Source organism: Bufo gargarizans, chromosome 1 (assembly GCF_014858855.1).
Source record: "Bufo gargarizans isolate SCDJY-AF-19 chromosome 1, ASM1485885v1, whole genome shotgun sequence".
Lineage (NCBI taxonomy): Eukaryota > Metazoa > Chordata > Amphibia > Anura > Bufonidae > Bufo > Bufo gargarizans.
The window spans coordinates 468,612,100-468,635,264 of record NC_058080.1 but is presented as its reverse complement, the minus strand read 5'-3'; positions in this window follow the sequence as shown (position 1 = coordinate 468,635,264).

The window sequence follows — 23,165 nt, the reverse complement described above, 5'->3', positions numbered from 1 at the left end:
CCTAGTTAAAACCAGTGAAGTCACTGGAATGTTTATGCCAGTGCAACTGTAACACCCCAGAGTAGTGTTACTACACGGCTCTACCCTCCTACTATCTTCTAAGAGCCTTTATACTGTCATCTGATGTAATTTATATTATGTCCTCCACAAATGTGCATAAAACTATGTTAAATGCAACTGTTTATGTAATTTGCCTGGTTACCAGTAGGTAGCAGCAACACATTGGCAGGTACAAGTTACCGTTTAGTGTATCTGAGCTGGAATGGATTATTCCAGCTTAGCTCCCCTCTGAGGAGAGTGGGCTAGTCCCTCTTCCTAGACAGAAAATGAAAAACAAAAAAATTAGTGGCAATTCTGGAGGAGCTGCTCAGCCCATGACACTGTAGCGTGTCTTTAGTTAGGGGAGCAGCCCGACCGCATGTGGACCGCAGTAATCGACTAACCCCAGCAAAATATGCATACAATGGAGGATATCGACGCGGTCCACATGCACCACAAGAGCAAACTACACAGAATGTAGCAATCATAGAGAACACACAGAGAGAATGCACCAAACAGATATAACACTGACTATGCTGGCAAGACATAAGTAAAGGTATTAAAAGCTGAGACTTTTGCCAATATGTTCCAGTCATGGAGATATCGGAGCCCACATGCACCACGTCACGGTTTCTCAGCATGGCAAGAGGTCCTAACCACTGCTCTGACTATGGTGTGAACACGGTCTGGGGATGATATAATTCAGCTCACAGACAAGCTCCCCACAATTGCCCAGCATAAATGCTGTGGTTGTACAATGTGGATGAAGCCAGGCCGTGAGCCACACCCACACCAGACCATGTGAGGGAGGTTACCAGGTGCAAAAAAGTGCTAGAGTGCCAGTGCTATCTGTTTGGTGCATTCTCTCTGTGTGTTCTCTATGATTGCTACATTCTGTGTAGTTTGCTCTTGTGGTGCATGTGGACCGCGTCGATATCCTCCATTGTATGCATATTTTGCTGGGGTTAGTCGATTACTGCGGTCCACATGCGGTCGGGCTGCTCCCCTAACTAAAAACACGCTACAGTGTCATGGGCTGAGCAGCTCCTCCAGAATTGCCACTAATTTTTTTGTTTTTCATTTTCTGTCTTTCTGTTAGATTTGAGTGTGTTTGCCTTTATTTGGCACTCTAGCACTTTTTTGCACCTGGTAACCTCCCTCACATGGTCTGGTGTGGGTGTGGCTCACGGCCTGGCTTCATCCACATTGTACAACCACAGCATTTATGCTGGGCAATTGTGGGGAGCTTGGCTGTGAGCTGAATTATATCATCCCCAGACCGTGTTCACACCATAGTCAGAGCAGTGGTTAGGACCTCTTGCCATGCTGAGAAACCGTGACGTGGTGCATGTGGGCTCCGATATCTCCATGACTGGAACATATTGGCAAAAGTCTCAGCTTTTAATACCTTTACTTATGTCTTGCCAGCATAGTCAGTGTTATATCTGTTTGGTGCATTCTCTCTGTGTGTTCTCTAGTCCCTCTTCCTGCAGCAAGGGAGGGAAAAACTAGTTAGAACCAAATATATAGTTTACCCCCTGCATAGGGAAGACAGCAAGGACCTAGTCTCGGCTATTCCCAGCTAGAGCACCTTCAGCTCTGCTGGATGAGGAAAGCAGAAACTACAGACAACCTCCAGAGTTCCAGGAAAAAAGCATCCCCTGAGAATCCATCTGTAAGATAAGTCCAGAGACCTAGGAGAAGCTATTTCCTCCTCGTCTGTCCCCACACAGCAGAAGGTACCAGATAAGTGCAGAAGCTAACCCTGCCACAATTACAGAGCTACCAAGCAGATGTTTTATCCTGCAAGCTCCACATTTAAAGCAGACATACTCATTCCTGCTGGTAATGATAAATTGTGAGGTGCAAGGCAGGATCCCCTGCAACAGTAGAGGCAATGATGGAGCTGTTGTGCAATAGAACAGTTCTTTACTGAAGATTCAATTTCAGATACATCAGTTAAAATTCTCAACATCCATGGACTGGCAGATGTTTCCACAGTGTGAGATTTCCACAGATCTCATGGGTTACATGACTGCAAAGGCAGTTAAAAGGCCAGGATGTCTCTTTAAAGCAATACTTCTCACACTGCACTTCTCTACCTGACTTAGGGAGAGGCATCCAGAAACAGGGGAGCTTAGCTTTACACAAGGCAACCACAGGGGCAGACCCAATATCAGTCTAATTTCTGCACCTTTTGTATAGGTTGTCATATTTCATAATGTTCTCAGTGGGATGTGGTATTTTTGTTACAGTTGGTCAGAATGTATGTCCAAGCACCATAAGACTTAAATCTCCTAAGCAAGTTTGGTGTAGAGCCTGTAAAGTCTTTTCAGACATCCTATCTCCACAGATCCTCAACATGCACTTTCCTCTCAACATGGGAATGCTTTTCAAATATATATTCTGTTCTTTTCTCTTTGCTTCTTTCTGGCTGTTCTTATCCAGGGCCTTGGTCAGCTGCCTCTCCATTGGCTCTCATCACCATCTAGACACTGTCTCCTAACACTGAATTCTAACTACTTGGTTTGGTTACAGTCAAATGTGTTTTTCTTTATAAGGCACCAAAAACATGACCATTGCTTTAATAATATAAAAGTAAAGTGCTTACTAATTATATGTAGGCCCTGATTTATCAAAACCAGCACAGACCTTGTCATAATTTACCTGCCTTCTTCAGCTCTCTGTGTGCCAGAATGAAATCTACTGCAGTTTGGAGATGGGGCAACATCCTTGCAACGCTCTCACTACACCCTCGTCATGCCCCCTTTTTATACACTTGGCGAGCACGGCGTGCAAACCAGATTGTGACTAAACAAGTTGCAAATACATTGAAAAGTTGCAAATTTGGTGGATTACAACACTGCTCTTCTATCAATTGTATCACTTTCCACATCCACTCAAGGGCTCTATGTGCTGCTGGACAGTAAGTACACATGATGTTGCCATGTGCATACGCCCTCAGATTGCAAACTCTCAGACAAGGTACTCCCTTTTGCTAGTTTTGTTAGTACTTTCCTAAATTCTGTGTGGCAGAAATTTTGGAACAAATACTTTCAGTGACATGATGTGGTTATTTTACACCATAACAGTTGTTATATCGAAAGCATAGTATTGAGGATGTGCGATTTAGATTCTCTCTCGCATATTGAATATATTAGCATAGACTGTTCTTTTTCCCCCCCTCTGGATCAGCACTCCTCCGCATCCGGCTCAGGTGCTTTTAATTAGCAGAAGTCTGCAAAGGGTTTATAAATTCCTACCGCCTCTCAGTTGGAGAGGCTGTGAACAGGTGAGCTCTTTGCACCTGTTCACATTATGCGGTGCTGGACGGTGGCCGTCGCTGCTTTTGTGCTGTGCTGGTGGAGTGATGGGGCCCAGGGCCTAGGTGGCTTTGCCGCACAGTGAGGGTGCTGTGTGGCTGCTGGTTCCCATTGCCTGCTGGAGCGGTGTGGGGGCAGGATAGTCACCGCACAGTTCCGCGCCAAAGTTAGAGTATGTCTCCACCTGAAGAGGCAACCTTGTTGTGGTAAGTGGGCCTATGCTCTTTGATCAAACTGTATACTAATGCCTCCTAATAGTGCATAGCAATAGATTGATAATAGTGCTGTATAGCCATATCATGCTGAAATGTAAAACAGTTGTTCTATCAAAAGCATAGTAATGAGGATGTGCGATTTAGATTCTCTCTCACATATTGAATATATTTTACACCATAATGTCCAGCACACATGCATGTGGTTGAGGATTTGCAGGAACAAATGTTCAGAAACCACAGTAAAGTTTAACACGTGCTTTATCATACTGGCACATTAAACATATCTACAGCTTGTACTCCGGGGAAGTTCAGTCTAATTGTTCACGGGGACAAACTCTTTGAACAGCAACAGCTGGAGCACTGAATGAGGCACAAGATCTGCCAGGGCGTCTCAAACAATAGCCAACACATGAACATCTTGGAAGTCAAATTTCAGGTCTTTACACAATGTTTTTTTTTGTTTTTGTTTTATAAAGGGTGCAATGTTTCACCCTGCAGTGATTCAAATGGTAAGTCACTCGCAGTATCTACAGTATACGTCTTTTTCTTAAGAACCACAGAAGCCAAGTTAGCTTTGCAATTACGTTTGACGTCTTTATCTTCTCTACCTCCCCCACAAAGCATTTATCAGAAGCCATCCCTCCTACTGCCCTCCTCATCACTGCCTGACAAAGCTGTAAACCACTTTCCTAGTATTAGAAAATATCTCAGTGCACAATGCATTTCCTAGCAAACTCCAACGTCAGTGTAAACTTTTGCAGAATCTCTTAGTTTAACAAAACCTGAGAAAAGATCGACAACAGCATGTAGCAACCAAACCAGATGATTAGGAAAGCTTCTTCTTAATACAAAGCATGCAACATCTCAGTTTGCTTGTCTTTTCCATGTGTCATGGTGGAGAAGGGGCCAATTCCAAGTTTTTCTATTGTGCTGGATGGTTACTAGCTACACAAGCATATAGTTATCCTATGCAGCTGCACAGGGTCCCTACTAATAGTAATAATCTTTATTTATATAGCGCCAACATATTTTGCAGCACTTTACAATTCAGGGTTCATAAACAGTCATAAACAGCATAGCAACAGACATGTCAATAATTAGAACAAGAGGAATGAGGGCCATGCTTGCAAGGGCTTACAATCGATGAGGAGATAGGGGTGACACAAAATGTAAAAGTAGACAACCAAGACTATTCAGAGGGCACACCCAATGAGTATAACAGAGTGCAAGACACGGTATCAGTGAAAGACCAAGAAAGTCAAGAGTAAAGAACTACCGCAAACAAGGCTGCACCTCTTATATAAAAGTAATAAAGGGTCCTGCGGAAGCCAGCATTGTCTTGCGATATGCGTGGGGCGTTTGCACCTGCATACCATGTCCGCCGTCCTGTGCCATTGATAAGTATTGTGTATTACTTGATGCCTTATTCACTTACTGTGCATTTTGTCTGGCGGCTTATGTGTGTTACCATTTGAAACTTGAGTGTTGCAGGTATGTGTGGTGGACATATTTGTAGTTCACACACAATGATGTAAATTGTATACAATAATTTTAACTTTTTGGGGGTTTTGTGTTCTTTAAATAAATTATTACTTTTATATAAGAGGTGCGGTAGTTCTTTTCTCTTGACTTTCTTAAAAAATGTAAAACTGCTTGTTTTATACAATGGTCTAGCCATCTTGGGAAAATAGTGGAGCTGCATGAGACAGTCACCAGCCGATATCTGTAGTGCTTCTGGGTGCATTCATTTTTAATGGAGCACCTAAAACTGTGTATATTGTGATTTAACCTAATTTCTTGGGGTACGACATTCCAGAGAATTGGTGCAGCTTGGGAGAAGTCTTGAAAACCAGGAGTGAGAGGTTTGGATTATGGTGGACGTCAGTCGTAAATCGTCTGCAGAGCGTAGAGCATGTGTAGGGTGGTATACAGAGATGAGGGAAGAGATGTAGGGGGGTGCAGCACTGTGGGTAGATTTGTCGGTGAGAATGAGCTGTTTAAATTGGATTCTATATTGTATGGGCAACCAGTGCCATGACTTGCACAGATTGGAGGCATCGAAGTAGCACTTAGACAGATAGGTGACCCTAGCTGCGGCATTAAGGATAGATTGGAGAAGGGAAAGTCTGGTGAGGGGGAGACCAATTAATAGTGAGTTACTGTAATCGAGAGAAGAGGAGAAGACAAGGTACTGAACCTCGAGGAACCCCAACAGCAAGAGGGAGAGGAGAAGTGAAGCAAGCAAATGATACGCTGAAAGAGTGGTCAGAGAGATATGAAGAAAATCAGGAGAGAGGCCGATGTATAGAAGCATGGTGAGTAGGAGATGGTGGTCCAGAGTGTCAAGAGCTGCAGAAAGGTCAAGGAGAATGAGCAGAGAGTAGTCACCATTGCATTTTACAGACTCAGAAGGTAATTTGTCACTTTAGTGATGGCAGTTTCTGTAGAATTTAGGGTGTGGAAACCAGATTTGATCGATAATAATTAATTCCCATCCACATTTCACAAATACTGAAGGTTTGGCAGACCAGTCAAAGATTTTCTGGTGAACTCAATGGTTAGCATTCCTTTTTCATCAAAACAGCAGTTGGGAAGCAGAGCTATGCATTGTGCAGTGTGCCAGGGCTCCCTAAGGATGATGCGGGCATGAGCATACTAGTGAATGAGGTGCCTAGGATAGTAGTACTGACGGTTTTGTTGTCCCTTGGGGCCGGCAGTGCAGTGGCTGGGAAGACAGCACAAGATCTTCCGGGACTCTCTCTGTTGCAGGGAACACCAGCCAGATGTTGGTTGAGGTGCCCTTGATGGTGGTGATGTTTAGGGTGCTTGTGACTGGGCCCCTGGTTCGTGACGCCAGCACCGTTAGGTGCAAATGTTGGGAGTAGTGGTTGAAAGAATGAGGAGTCAGTAATTGTAAACCAGTTAAACATTTACTGAAGATCAATAGTCTCTGGACAGTTGGTACAGTTCATCAATAAGAAGTGCTTTATGTGGCATAAGTAATAGGTTCACTGTTAACCCTATTATCTGGTAGTGGCAAATGTATATGAGGAATGGTCCTTTTTGGAGTAGACTCTAGGCAGGAAAGAATCCTAGTAGAAATCCTATGTTTACTTCACAGCACACTGGCACTAAAGATGCTAATAATTATTTATTTAGGAGTTTTATTTTAAGGGCGTCCCCCTCATGGCAGGCAAACACATCTGCTTCATTATTTGTCAGGAAACTCATCTAGAAACGGATTTTGTTTTCTCACTACCACGCGGAAGATTAAGTTAGTGATAATGACAATTTGGCCTAAATTGTCTGGTTGTGTTCAGGCACTCTGAAAGCTACTCCTGGTCACTGGTGCTAATGAGGTCCATAAGCCGTAGTTAGCTGTTACCCTCACTAGTCTCCCTGCATCTCGGTGTATAGACTCACTGTCTGGTGCTGGTCTTCTGCAATGATCTTCTCCAGGCCCAGAGGGAAATACAGCAGATACATGGTGGCTTAGGTCTGTCTCTCTCCTTCATGGACTTTCTTCTTCCTCCTCTAACTTCAACAACCTCTAACCTGCTCTAAGCTAGACACACCCCCACTATATATGCTATGTGGTGCCAGCACCACCTAGGGGCGAATGGATGTAATGACATTGCCAGCCCGAAAATAAGAAATACCATACATTGAAGTTCAATATACACATATTCAGATGTTTGAACTGTCCCCTTTTCACACATATGTGGGACACTGCAGTTGTTCTACATCCATCCGTAACTAATCATGTCCCTGGATGCCATCATGTTCTGATGTAGAGTTGTAGCAGGATCACTCGAAGGCGCAAAGCGACACTAGTCCAGACACTTTAAATTTAAAAGGGCATTTTCCTTTATTTCATTAGTGCATGTTGGGTAAAACAGAAACAACGCGTTTCAGGGATACCAAGGTCCCCTTCATCAGGTTAACAGGCTGGTAATGACAATTGGTACTTATTACAGGTTTTCATACCTTAGAAAAACACCATAAATGACACCTGGGTCAGCCCCATGGGAGTTGGAGCCTCCCCCAGGTTCCTCATTAGCATATTTGGGTTCAAGCTTGGGTGCTTGTAATGAACAACCAAAAAAAAAAATATAATAAAAAGCATGCACGTGGGTAAATAAGAGGTGTTTATATACTGTATTGTAGTGTATTTCTAATGTATTTAAAAAAAACACAGTTGATACAATAAGGATCGCATTGATGTAAAATTCGGGTCACATGATCACTATTTCTGCGATCATGTGACTGGTTTACAAGGGGCAGAGGACGCTAGCAGAATTTTACATCAATACGATCCTTATTCTATCAACTGTGTTTTTTTTAAATACATTAGAAATACACTACAATATAGTATATAAGCACCTCTTATTCACCCATGTGCATGCTTTTTATTATTTTTATTTTTGGTTGTTCATTACAAGTACCCAAGCTTGAACCCCAGTATGCTAATGAGGAACCTGGAGGAGACTCCAACTCCCATGGGGCTGACCCAGGTGTCCTTTATGCCGTTTTTTTAAGGTATAAAAACCTGTAATAAGTACCAATTGTCATTACCAGCCTGTCAACCTGATGAAGGGGACCTTGGTATCCCTGAAACGGGTTGTTGCTGTTTTACCCGATGTGCACTATTGAAATAAAGGAAAATGCTCATCTAAATTTAAAGTGTCTGGACCAGTGTCGTTTTGCACCCTTGAGTGATCCTGCTACAACTCTACTATTTTGCTTTGGAGAGAGCGGGCACCCTCTCCTGAAGACTGAGGACACCGCGGCTGCACACCTGGCGACGTGACACTGATTTTCTACATACCTACAATAGTGGAATGCCTATCTCTAGCACAACCACTAAAGGTGAGCCTCCAATCTATTGTTCTATCAACTGATTTATTACCCAGAACATACTACCCTATTTTGTGCTCTTTCTTTGTATGCTTCTTCTAGCTACAATACTCCCAAAGATTAAAATAATGTTTTGATGTGACACACATGCCACCAAGTAGCCCTTGCTAAAATGTGTGGACTGTCCTATTGTCCACCAAGTTCAGTATTATAGAACTGAATAGTAACTTTTCTTGCACAATAACAATAGAATATACTGCAGAACAGATCTGAACCAGCTACTGAATTGCATCTTGGTGTGTGGAATATGCCACCATGTGGACCTTTACGGAATTGCATTTTTACAATTCTCTTTTCATATCTAAGGACAGTGCATCCTAATTCTCTCCAGATACAGTATATAAACCCTTTGTTGCTACCAACTAGAGTTGAGCGAACACCTGGATGTTCGGGTTCGAGAAGTTCGGCCGAACATCCCGGAAATGTTCGGGTTCGGGATCCGAACCCGATCCGAACTTCGTCCCGAACCCGAACCCCATTGAAGTCAATGGGGACCCGAACTTTTCGGCACTAAAACGGCTGTAAAACAGCCCAGGAAAGGGCTAGAGGGCTGCAAAAGGCAGCAACATGTAGGTAAATCCCCTGCAAACAAATGTGGATAGGGAAATTAATTAAAATAAAAATTAAATAAATAAAAATTAACCAAAATCAATTGGAGAGAGGTTCCATAGCAGAGAATCTGGCTTCCCGTCACCCACCACTGGAACAGTCCATTCTCAGATATTTAGGCCCCGGCACCCAGGCAGAGGAGAGAGGTCCCGTAACAGACAATCTGGCTTCATGTCAGCAGAGAATCAGTCTTCATGTCATAGCAGAGAATCAGGCTTCACGTCACCCACCACTGTAAGAGTCCATTTTCATAAATTTAGGCCCAGCACCCAGGCAGAGGAGAGAGGTCCCGTAACAGAGGATCTGGCTTCATGTCAGCAGAGAATCAGTCTGCATGTCATAGCAGAGAATCAGGCTTCACGTCAGCCACCACTGCAACAGTCAATTGTCATAAATTTAGGCCAAGCACCCAGGCAGAGGAGAGAGGTCCCGTAACAGAGGATCTGGCTTCATGTCAGCAGAGAATCAGTCTGCATGTCATAGCAGAGAATGAGGCTTCACGTCACCCACCACTGCAACAGTCCATTGGCATATATTTAGGCCTAGCACACAGGCAGAGCAGAGAGGTCCCGTAACAGACAATCTGGCTTCATGTCAGCAGAGAATCAGTCTGCATGTCATAGCAGAGAATGAGGCTTCACGTCACCCACCACTGCAACAGTCCATTGGCATATATTTAGGCCTAGCACACAGGCAGAGCAGAGAGGTCCCGTAACAGACGATCTGGCTTCATGTCAGCAGAGAATCAGTCTGCATGTCATAGCAGAGAATGAGGCTTCACGTCACCCACCACTGCAACAGTCCATTGGCATATATTTATGCCTAGCACACAGGCAGAGCAGAGAGGTCCCGTAACAGACAATCTGGCTTCATGACAGCAGAGAATCAGTCTGCATGTCATAGCAGAGAATGAGGCTTCACGTCACCCACCACTGCAACAGTCCATTGGCATATATTTAGGCCTAGCACACAGGCAGAGCAGAGAGGTCCCGTAACAGACAATCTGGCTTCATGTCAGCAGAGAATCAGTCTGCATGTCATAGCAGAGAATGAGGCTTCACGTCACCCACCACTGCAACAGTCCATTGGCATATATTTAGGCCTAGCACACAGGCAGAGCAGAGAGGTCCCGTAACAGACAATCTGGCTTCATGACAGCAGAGAATCAGTCTGCATGTCATAGCAGAGAATGAGGCTTCACGTCACCCACCACTGCAACAGTCCATTGGCATATATTTAGGCCTAGCACACAGGCAGAGCAGAGAGGTCCCGTAACAGACAATCTGGCTTCATGTCAGCAGAGAATCAGTCTGCATGTCATAGCAGAGAATGAGGCTTCACGTCACACACCACTGCAACAGTCCATTGGCATATATTTAGGCCTAGCACACAGGCAGAGCAGAGAGGTCCCGTAACAGACGATCTGGCTTCATGTCAGCAGAGAATCAGTCTGCATGTCATAGCAGAGAATGAGGCTTCACGTCACCCACCACTGCAACAGTCCATTGGCATATATTTAGGCCTAGCACACAGGCAGAGCAGAGAGGTCCCGTAACAGACAATCTGGCTTCATGTCAGCAGAGAATCAGTCTGCATGTCATAGCAGAGAATGAGGCTTCACGTCACCCACCACTGCAACAGTCCATTGGCATATATTTAGGCCTAGCACACAGGCAGAGCAGAGAGGTCCCGTAACAGACGATCTGGCTTCATGTCAGCAGAGAATCAGTCTGCATGTCATAGCAGAGAATGAGGCTTCACGTCACCCACCACTGCAACAGTCCATTGGCATATATTTAGGCCTAGCACACAGGCAGAGCAGAGAGGTCCCGTAACAGACAATCTGGCTTCATGTCAGCAGAGAATCAGTCTGCATGTCATAGCAGAGAATCAGGCTTCACGTCAGCCACCACTGCAACAGTCCATTGTCATAAATTTAGGCCCAGCACCCAGGCAGAGGAGAGAGGTCCCGTAACAGACAATCTGGCTTCATGTCAGCAGAGAATTAGTCTGCATGTCATAGCAGAGAATCAGGCTTCATGTCAGCCACCACTGCAACAGTCCATTGGCATATATTTAGGCCTAGCACACAGGCAGAGGAGAGGTTCATTCAACTTTGGGTAGCCTCGCAATATAATGGTAAAATGAAAATAAAAATAGGATTGAATGAGGAAGTGCCCTGGAGTCCAATAATATATGGTTATGGGGAGGTAGTTAATGTCTAATCTGGACAAGGGACGGACAGGTCCTGTGGGATCCATGCCTGGTTCATTTTTATGAACGTCAGCTTGTCCACATTGGCTGTAGACAGGCGGCTGCGTTTGTCTGTAATGACGCCCCCTGCCGTGCTGAATACACGTTCAGACAAAACGCTGGCTGCCGGGCAGGCCAGCACCTCCAAGGCATAAAAGGCTAGCTCTGGCCACGTGGACAATTTAGAGACCCAGAAGTTGAATGGGGCCGAACCATCAGTCAGTACGTGGAGGGGTGTGCACACGTACTGTTCCACCATGTTAGTGAAATGTTGCCTCCTGCTAACACGTTGCGTATCAGGTGGTGGTGCAGTTAGCTGTGGCGTGTTGACAAAAGTTTTCCACATCTCTGCCATGCTAACCCTGCCCTCAGAGGAGCTGGCCGTGACACAGCTGCCTTGGCGACCTCTTGCTCCTCCTCTGCCTTGACCTTGGGCTTCCACTTGTTCCCCTGTGACATTTGGGAATGCTCTCAGTAGCGCGTCTACCAACGTGCGCTTGTACTCGCGCATCTTCCTATCACGCTCCAGTGCAGGAAGTAAGGTGGGCACATTGTCTTTGTAGCGTGGATCCAGCAGGGTGGCAACCCAGTAGTCCGCACAGGTTAAAATGTGGGCAACTCTGCTGTCGTTGCGCAGGCACTGCAGCATGTAGTCGCTCATGTGTGCCAGGCTGCCCAGGGGTAAGGACAAGCTGTCCTCTGTGGGAGGCGTATCGTCATCGTCCTGCCTTTCCCCCCAGCCACGCACCAGTGATGGACCCGAGCTGCGTTGGGTGCCACCCCGCTGTGACCATGCTTCATCCTCATCCTCCTCCACCTCCTCCTCATCCTCGTCCTCCTCGTCCTCCAGTAGTGGGCCCTGGCTGGCCACATTTCTACCTGGCCTCTGCTGTTGCCAAAAACCTCCCTCTGAGTCACTTCGAAGAGACTGGCCTGAAAGTGCTAAAAATGACCCCTCTTCCTCCTCCTCCTCCTCCTCCTCCTGGGCCACCTCCTCTTCCATCATCGCCCTAAGTGTTTTCTCAAGGAGACATAGAAGTGGTATTGTAACGCTGATAACGGTGTCATCGCCACTGGCCATGTTGGTGGAGTACTCGAAACAGCGCAACAGGGCACACAGGTCTCGCATGGAGGCCCAGTCATTGGTGGTGAAGTGGTGCTGTTCTGTAGTGCGACTGACCCGTGCGTGCTGCAGCTGAAACTCCACTATGGCCTGCTGCTGCTCGCACAGTCTGTCCAGCATGTGCAAGGTGGAGTTCCACCTGGTGGGCACGTCGCATATGAGGCGGTGAGCGGGAAGGCCGAAGTTACGCTGTAGCGCAGACAGGCGAGCAGCAGCAGGATGTGAACGCCGGAAGCGCGAACAGACGGCCCGCACTTTATGCAGCAGCTCTGACATGTCGGGGTAGTTGTGAATGAACTTCTGCACCACCAAATTCAGCACATGCGCCAAGCAAGGGATGTGCGTCAAATTGGCTAGTCCCAGAGCTGCAACGAGATTTCGCCCATTATCACACACCACCAGGCCGGGCTTGAGGCTCACCGGCAGCAACCACTCGTCGGTCTGTTGTTCAATACCCCGCCACAACTCCTGTGCGGTGTGGGGCCTGTCCCCCAAACATATGAGTTTCAGAATGGCCTGCTGACGTTTACCCCGGGCTGTGCTGAAGTTGGTGGTGAAGGTGTGTGGCTGACTGGATGAGCAGGTGGAAGAAGAGGAGGAGGAAGCCGAGAAGGAGGAGGTGGCAACAGGAGGCAAAGAATGTTGCCCTGCGATCCTTGGCGGCGGAAGGACGTGCGCCAAACAGCTCTCCGCCTGGGGCCCAGCTGCCACTACATTTACCCAGTGTGCAGTTAGGGAGATATAGCGTCCCTGGCCGTGCTTACTGGTCCACGTATCTGTGGTTAGGTGGACCTTGCTACAGATGGCGTTGCGCAGTGCACACTTGATTTTATCGGATACTTGGTTGTGCAGGGAAGGCACGGCTCTCTTGGAGAAGTAGTGCCGGCTGGGAACAACATACTGTGGGACAGCAAGCGACATGAGCTGTTTGAAGCTGTCTGTGTCCACCAGCCTAAATGACAGCATTTCATAGGCCAGTAGTTTAGAAATGCTGGCATTCAGGGCCAGGGATCGAGGGTGGCTAGGTGGGAATTTACGCTTTCTATCAAATGTTTGTGAGATGGAGAGCTGAACGCTGGCGTGTGACATGGTTGAGACGCTTGGTGACGGAGGTGGTGGTGGTGGTGTTGGTGGTACATCCCCTGTTTGCTGGGCGGCAGGTGCCAACGTTCCTCCAGAGGCGGAGGAAGAGGCCGAGGCGGCAGCAGCAGAATAGGCCGAGGCGGCAGCAGCAGAAGAGGTAGCAGGGGGAGCCTGAGTGACTTCCTTGGTTTTAAGGTGTTTACTCCACTGCAGTTCATGCTTTGCATGCAGGTGCCTGGTCATGCAGGTTGTGCTCAGGTTCAGAACGTTAATGCCTCGCTTCAGGCTCTGATGGCACAGCGTGCAAACCACTCGGGTCTTGTCGTCAGCACATTGTTTGAAGAAGTGCCATGCCAGGGAACTCCTTGAAGCTGCCTTTGGGGTGCTCGGTCCCAGATGGCGGCGGTCAGTAGCAGGCGGAGTCTCTTGGCGGCGGGTGTTCTGCTTTTGCCCACTGCTCCCTCTTTTGCTACGCTGTTGGCTCGGTCTCACCACTGCCTCTTCCTCCGAACTGTGAAAGTCAGTGGCACGACCTTCATTCCATGTGGGGTCTAGGACCTCATCGTCCCCTGCATCGTCTTCCACCCAGTCTTGATCCCTGACCTCCTGTTCAGTCTGCACACTGCAGAAAGACGCAGCAGTTGGCACCTGTGTTTCGTCATCATCAGAGACATGCTGAGGTGGTATTCCCATGTCCTCATCATCAGGAAACATAAGTGGTTGTGCGTCAGTGCATTCTATGTCTTTCACCGCTGGGGAAGGGCTAGGTGGATGCCCTTGGGAAACCCTGCCAGCGGAGTCTTCAAACAGCATAAGAGACTGCTGCATAACTTGAGGCTGAGACAGTTTCCCTGGTATGCATGGGGGTGATGTGACAGACTGATGGGGTTGGTTTTCAGGCGCCATCTGTGCGCTTTCTGCAGAAGACTGGGTGGGAGATAATGTGAACGTGCTGGATCCACTGTCGGCCACCCAATTGACTAATGCCTGTACCTGCTCAGGCCTTACCATCCTTAGAACGGCATTGGGCCCCACCATATATCGCTGTAAATTCTGGCGGCTACTGGGACCTGAGGTAGTTGGTACACTAGGACGTGTGGATGTGGCAGAACGGCCACGTCCTCTCCCAGCACCAGAGGGTCCACTAACACCACCACGACCATGTCCACGTCCGCGTCCCTTACTAGATGTTTTTCTCATTGTTATGGTTCACCACAACAACAAATATATTATTTGGCCCAATGTATTGTATTCAAATTCAGCGGGATATAAATTTGAGGCCTAGTATTTAGGCGCTGGGTGACCGGTATGGATTTAGTGACAGAATTAGACTTGGAAATGCACAGAAGCGTGTGTGTGTGAAGTTATTCTGAATGACCCAATGTGCACCTTGAATATTATATACCCTTTTAGGGATAGATTTCAAATAGCTCTGATATAGCAGAAACCACTAAATTATGAAATTGTTAAATTGGGAATTGTATTTAAACCCAGAACAAAAAATGTGCTTTGACGGACACTAAATAACTTTCCCAGCCACAACAGGACAGCGTTAACGAGAGATTTAGCAGGATATAAATTTGAGGCCTAGTATTTAGGCGCTGGGTGACAGGTATGGGTTTAGTGACAGAATTAGACTTGGAAATACACAGTAGCGGGTGTGTGTGAAGTTATTCTGAATGACCCAATGTGCACCTTGAATATTATATACCCTTTTAGGGATAGATTTCAAATAGCTCTGATATAGCAGAAACCACTAAATTATGAAATTGTTAAATTGGGAATTGTATTTAAACCCAGAACAAAAAATGTGCTTTGACGGACACTAAATAACTTTCCCAGCCACAACAGGACAGCGTTAACGAGAGATTTAGCAGGATATAAATTTGAGGCCTAGTATTTAGGCGCTGGGTGACAGGTATGGGTTTAGTGACAGAATTAGACTTAGAAATACACAGTAGCGGGTGTGTGTGAAGTTATTCTGAATGACCCAATGTGCACCTTGAATATTATATACCCTTTTAGGGATAGATTTCAAATAGCTCTGATATAGCAGAAACCACTAAATTATGAAATTGCTAAATTGGGAATTGTATTTCAACCCAGAACAAAAAATGTGCTTTGACGGACACTAAATAACTTTCCCAGCCACAACAGGACAGCGGTAACGAGAGATTTAGCAGGATATAAATTTGAGGCCTAGTATTTAGGCGCTGGGTGACAGGTATGGGTTTAGTGACAGAATTAGACTTGGAAATACACAGTAGCGGGTGTGTGTGAAGTTATTCTGAATGACCCAATGTGCACCTTGAATATTATATACCCTTTTAGGGATAGATTTCAAATAGCTCTGATATAGCAGGAACCACTAAATTATGAAATTGCTAAATTGGGAATTGTATTTCAACCCAGAACAAAAAATGTGCTTTGACGGACACTAAATAACTTTCCCAGCCACAACAGGACAGTGGTAACGAGAGATTTAGCAGGATATAAATTTGAGGCCTAGTATTTAGGCGCTGGGTGACAGGTATGGGTTTAGTGACAGAATTAGACTTGGAAATACACAGTAGCGGGTGTGTGTGAAGTTATTCTGAATGACCCAATGTGCACCTTGAATATTATATACCCTTTTAGGGATAGATTTCAAATAGCTCTGATATAGCAGGAACCACTAAATTATGAAATTGCTAAATTGGGAATTGTACTTCAACCCAGAACAAAAAATGTGCTTTGACGGACACTAAATAACTTTCCCAGCCACAACAGGACAGCGGTAACGAGAGATTTAGCGGGATATAAATTTGAGGCCTAGTATTTAGGCGCTGGGTGACCGGTATGGATTTAGTGACAGAATTAGACTGGGATATGGCCAAAAAATAACCACACTATTGCTGGTTAAATGCACTTGGTGACGGGCGCAGCTTGCCCCTGATTTAGTATATGGCCAAAAAATGAACAGACTATTGCTGGTTAAATGCACTTGGTGTCACAGCTTGACGCACCACACTACTGAGGGTTAAATGCACTTGGTGACGGGCGCAGCTTGCCCCTGATGTAGTATATGGCCAAAAAATGAACAGACTATTGCTGGTTAAATGCACTTGGTGTGACAGCTTCACCCTGATGTAGGCTTTAGCCAAAAAACAACCACACCATTGAGGGTTAAATGCACTTGGTGACAGGCGCAGCTTGCCCCTGATTTAGTATATGGCCAAAAAAATGAACAGACTATTGCTGGTTAAATGCACTTGGTGTGACAGCTTCACCCTGATGTAGGCTTTAGCCAAAAAACAACCACACCATTGAGGGTTAAATGCACTTGGTCGCAGCTTGGATGCACTTGGTCGCAGCACCGCACAAGACACAAAATGGCCGCCGATCACCCCAGAAAAAAGTGACTGACAAACGGTCTGGGCAGCCTAAAAACAGTGAGTGAGCATTTGAATTTCAGCAGCTCAATGATGCACAGCTGCAGATCGATCGATTAATCAAGTGAAGTCCTTTGGAGGAGTTAATCTGCCTAATCTCGCCCTACTGTCGCATCCGCAACCTCTCCCTACGCTAATCAGAGCAGAGTGACGGGCGGCGCTATGTGACTCCAGCTTAAATAGAGGCTGGGTCACATGGTGCTCTGGCCAATCACAGCCATGCCAATAGTAGGCATGGCTGTGACGGCCTCTTGGGGCAAGTAGTATGACGCTTGTTGATTGGCTGCTTTGCAGCCTTTCAAAAAGCGCCAAGAAAGCGTCACAAAAGCGCCAAGAAAGCGACGAACACCGAACCCGAACCCGGACTTTTACGAAAATGTCCGGGTTCGGGTCCGTGTCACGGACACCCCAAAATTCGGTACGAACCCGAACTATACAGTTCGAGTTCGCTCATCCCTACTACCAACATATTCTGCAGGGCTGTACAGAGATTGTCATCACTCACATAAGCCCCTATGCAAAATAAGGTTACAATTCAATTTCACACATAAACCTCAATGTCATGTATAGAGACTTCAGGAATAAACTTGTAATATTTAAGAACCCCAGGCTAATACAATTAGTTGGATCAAAAGGGGTGACCTTTATTTCATTTATAGAAACAGACAACTTGAAACAATATTTTATCTTCCTTAGCCCTCTAATTTCTTAAGATAGGTCAGAGGTGTAGCGAGGCTTTCCAGCACCTGGGGCAAGGGTTCCCCCCCACCAATTGTTCTCCAATTTTATTCAATCAGAAAGAGTGATACATTTTTTAATTAAAAAAAAAAAGTTTTCTGAGAGGAATTTGGGAAAAGATTTATAGCAAAGAAAATATCTTTCTGTGCAATGTATGCATTTACTGTATTTTCTATATGCACATGATACAGACCATAGCCCCATCTAGCAACCGCTAGATGGGGCTATTGTCACCCTCTAGTCAGTTCAGTGCAGTGTAGTCTGGTAGTAATTGGCCAAAAGGTGTCTGTTTAAATCAGCCTTCTTGCACTTCACTAGCTGACTTTGACATAAGCATCCAGACATTGTACATTATCTCCCAAAAGTTAATACACCCCTCACATTTTTGCAAATATTTTATTCTATTTTTTCATGGGACAACACTGAAGTTATGACACTTTGATACAATGTAAAGTAGTCAGTGTACAGCTTGTATAACAGTGTAAATTTGGTGTCCCCTCAAAATAATTCAACACACAGCCATTAATGTCTAAACCGCTGGCAATAATAGTGAGTACACCCCTAAGGGAAAATGGCCAAATTGTGCCTAATAACCCATTTTCCTTTCCCGGTGTCATGTGAATCGTTAGTGTTACAAGGTCTCAGGTGTGAATGGGGAGCAGGTGTGTTAAATCTGGTGTTATCGCTCTCACACTCTCTCCTACTGGTCACTGGAAGTTCTACATGGCACCTCATGGCAAAGAACTCTCTGAGGATCTGAAAAAAATTATTGTTGCTCTACAAAAAGATGGCCTAGGCCAGGCATGTCCAAACTGCGGCCCTCCAGCTGTTCCAAAACTACAACTCCCAGCATGCCTGGATAGCTTACAGCTATTAGAGCAGGCTGGGAGTTGTAGTTTTGCAACAGCTGGAGGGCCGCAGTTTGGACATGCCTGGCCTAGGCTATAAGAAGATGGCCAACACCCTGAAACTGAGCTGCAGCACGGTGACCAAGACCATACAACGATTTAACAAGACATGTTCCACTCAGAACAGGCCTTGCCATGGTCGACCAAAGAAGTTGAGTGCACTTGCTCAGCGTCATATCCAGAGGTTGTCTATTCAAAATAGACATATGACAGCTGCCAGCATTGCTGCAGAGGTTAAAGGGGTGTGGGGTCAGCCTGTCAGTGCTCAGACTATACACCGCACACTGTATCAAATTGGTCTGCATGACTTTCATCCCAGAAGGAAGCATCCTCTAAAGAAGACACACAAGAAAGCCCACAAACAGTTTATTGAAGATAAATAGACTAAGAACATGGAGTACTGGAGCCATGTCCTGTGGTCTGATGAGACCAAAATAAACTTATTTGGTTCAGATGGTGTCAAGCGTGTGTGGTGGCAGCCAGGTGAGGAGTACAAAGACAAGTGTATCTTGCCTACAGTCAGGCATGGTTGTGGGAGTGTGGTGGTTTGGGGCTGCATGAGTGCTGCCGGCTGTGGGAAGCTACAGTCCATTAAGGGAACCACGAATGCCAACATGTACTGTGACATACTGAACCACAACCTGATCCCCTCCCTTTGAAAACTGGGCCGAATGGCAGTATTCCAACATGATAACGAACCCAAACACACCTCCAAGATGACCACTGTCTTGCTAAAGATACTGAGGGTAAAGGTGCTGGACTGGCCAAGCATGTCTCCAGACCTAAACCCTATTGAGCATCTGTAGGACATCTTCAAATGGAAAGTGGAGGAGTGCAAGGTCTGTAACATACACCAACTCCGTGATGTCATCATAGGAGTGGAAGAAAATTCCAGTGGCAACCTGTGAAGCTCTAGTGAACTTCATGCCCAAGTTGGTAAATACTGGTGGCACACAAAATATTGATACTTTAGGTACAATTTGGCTATTTTCACTTAAGGGTGTACTCACTTTTGTTGCCAGCAGTTTAGACATTAATGGCTGTGTGATGAGTTATTTTGAGGGCAGACCAAATTTACAGTTATACAAGCTGAATACCGACTACTTTACATTGTATCAGAGTGTCATATCTTCTGTGTTGTCCCATGAAAAGATAGAATAACATATTTACATAAATGTGAGGGGGTGTACTCACTTTTGTCAGATACTGTACAATGTCTGGATGCTTATGTCAGAGTCAGCTAGGGAAGTGCAGGAAGGCTGCTTTAAAGAGACACCTTTTGGCCAATTACTACCTGTTTAACCATGAGACCTGTAACATCTGTGAATGCGCATTTTGTGAACAACTTCCTGTCCATCGCATGAAAAGAAGAACTGTTTTGCTGCACTACTTTGTCATCATTGCTTCCTACACTATTATTACACTTAAAAGTGCATGCGTCATGGGACCTTGCCTCAAGCCTTCACCACCAATAGCACCTCAATCTTCATCAGGCAGGTGAACCCACAAGTGGAGTGTGCCCTGAAGGGAAGAAAAGTTCTGCCCTTCCGATCACTGCAAGCTGGCCCAGGGAGAAACAGAACCATGAGTTCTGCAATTACTATGACATCCATCCAGCCACTCACTCACACACCCCTGTGGCCTGGTTGCTACAGAGACAGGGGCTTACACAGATCTTTTAGAGATCCAAAACTAATTATGTAAGTTACATGTTTAACAAAGAGTCATGCAGAACGCAGAGCACAACTGTCCAGATTTTTACTAAATAGGAGAAAGTAAAAATAAAATAAAAAATGCTCATCTAAATTTAAAGTTTCTGGACTAGTGTCATTTTGCACCCTTGAGTGATCCTGCTACAACTCTACTATTTTGTTTTGGAGAGAGCGGGCACCCTCTCCTGAAGACTGAGGACACCGCGGCTGCACACCTGGCGACGTGATTATTACCCAGAACATACTACCCTATGTTGTGCTCTTTCTTTGTATGCTTCTTCTAGCTACAATACTCCCAAAGATTAAAATCATGTTCTGGTGTGACACACATGCCACCAAGTAGCCCTTGCTAAAATGTGTGGACTGTCCTATTGTCCACCAAGTTCAGTATTATAGAACTGAATAGTAACTTTTCTTGCACAATAACAATAGAATATACTGCAGAACAGATCTGAACCAGCTACTGAATTGCATCTTGGTGTGTGGAATATGCCACCATGTGGACCGTTACGGAACTGCATTCTCTTTTCATATCTAAGAACAGTGCATCCTAATTCTCTCCAGATACAGTATATATATATATATATATATATATATATATATATATACATCCCTTACATATCTGAACTCTTAGCCCCCCTCTGGGTAGGGTTGTTTGACTGTTTTGACAGTTTTTTTTCTTTCTGTTTTTCCTCCAGTTTTTTCCTAAAGGTTCTCCTTCTCATTCCTAATCGTCCCTTTCTTTTTCTACCCCCCTCTTCCCTTCATTGCTTACTGCTCGGCTCATACGCGCTTCTTCTCTGCGTGTCCGGCGGGCGGGCGGCCGTAGTCTCGCGCGACTTCGGCCGTCATTTTCGCCATCTTCTTCTGCTCCAGCGAGACTCGCTTCCCTTCGCGCGCCTCCGTCCGCATTATCGCAAGATCTCGTGTGCCTCTGCCCGCATTATTGCGAGATCTTGCTCCCGCCTCCCTGTACATTCTCGCGAGATCTCGGGGGCATCTAGTGCAGCGTCCTTGCTCTACATTGCTCCGGCTCACCTCATCTGGGAGTTTTGTACTACAGGTCAGTTAGGTTCCCCCTAGGGATATCCTTTTCTCCTTGTCCCTGTAGTTTCCTTGTGGCTCCTGCCTCCCCCAAGGTTTTGTCCTAACTATTGATACCTGCAGTGTGCCTTTGCCCTGTCAGCATGTCTGACCATAACCGTCACACCCCCACTCCTGAAGACATGGAAGAGATCTCTCATGTCCAGGAGTCTACCTCTGCACAAAATGATGAACAGGCGCTGGCAATCCAGAGCTCTGTAGCTATGGCCATTCAGTCAGCCATGGGGTCAATGGCTTCTGCCATCTCTCACTCCATTTCTGAGGCATTTATGACTAATAATCCATCTTCCTCCAAGGCCAGTAGCCGCCCTAGACCCTCGAGTTCACGGGTACCTGTCTCTGATTTACCAGCCTCTAGAATTAAGAGCATCGGTGTGATACCTTCCACCCAAGATAGCGCTCTGCGTTCGCGCAAAAGAGCCTATGCCCGCCAGGCAGAAAAGGCGAGGCAGTGGAAATGCGCCAGAGCGCAGCATGAAACTGATTCAGAATCCGAACATGGTTCGAATGAGGAGGCTCAGGCAAAATCTACCCACAGTGCAGAGAAAGAGGGTCTGGACCTATTAGACATGGACCCCCAGGGGTCATTTCCAACCCGGCCATATCCCTTACAACCAATACTGACGGTTCTTTGGAACCCTCTTCGGCCGTCCTAGACCCTTCTGGCGAACCGCTCTTTGACCCGGATGCTCTCCACCATCCGAGGTCCGCGGAGTGGCTTCCATCTGACCATGTCGCCAGATACCTGGAGGCCCGGGTACGCCAGCCTCTTAGTAAGGAGGCAAGAAACAAATTAAGGGCTGAATGCCCCAGACCAATTGTCCCTAATAAGGTCTGTGAGACCCCAGTTGTAGACCCGAAAATGTCCCAGTATTTCTCTAAGTCGGGATGGAACCCCCGCAAAGGGCTTGAATCAGCCTTGAAAGGTTGTCAAGACAAGGTATTAGACATATTAGGCCCCCTGACAAAGATATTTGAATTGGCTGAGTCCGCTAAAGCTCAAAACACGCTGGTGGACCCGGAGAAGCTCCGTGGATGGGTTCAGCGTGTTGTGTGTATCACAGGCAATATTAACACCTCGCTCTCTATTGAGAGACGGAAAGCCATACTCTTTAAGATTGAGCCTATGCTCTCAAATTTGGCATTAACGGAGGCAGGTAAAGACGCCCAAGGCCTCCTATTTGGGGATTCTTTTATTAAAGACCTCTCCCGTAATGTTGGAGCTTTTACAGCCTTAGACAAAGCCCAAACATCTATGAGACGTGTTTTTCAGGGGCGGGTCTCCACCAGGGCCAGCAGCTCTAGGGGTCGCCCTTCCGGCCGGTCATCGTTCCAGACCCGCGTATCGGGTCGAGGCTCCTTTTTGTACCGAAACACCAACCAGGAGACCAGACAGCCGTCTGCCTTTTTCTCCACCCACGGTCCTTCATGGAGATCCCGAGGAGCCAGAGGTTTTTCATCTTCAAGATGCCCATTCGGTAAGTCTACCAATCCCATCCCTTTCTTCAATTACTTGGGTAGGGGGCAGACTCTGTCGTTTTTCCCACGTTTGGTCAACAATTACCTTGGACCCATGGGTTCTTTCGACCGTCCAGGGTTTCCATATAGAACTAGTCAACTCTCAGATTCACATTCCCCCTCCTGTACCTTTCAGCCTCCCAACTCCAAAACAACTCCTTTTGCACAAGGAATTGCAGGCCCTTTTCCTGA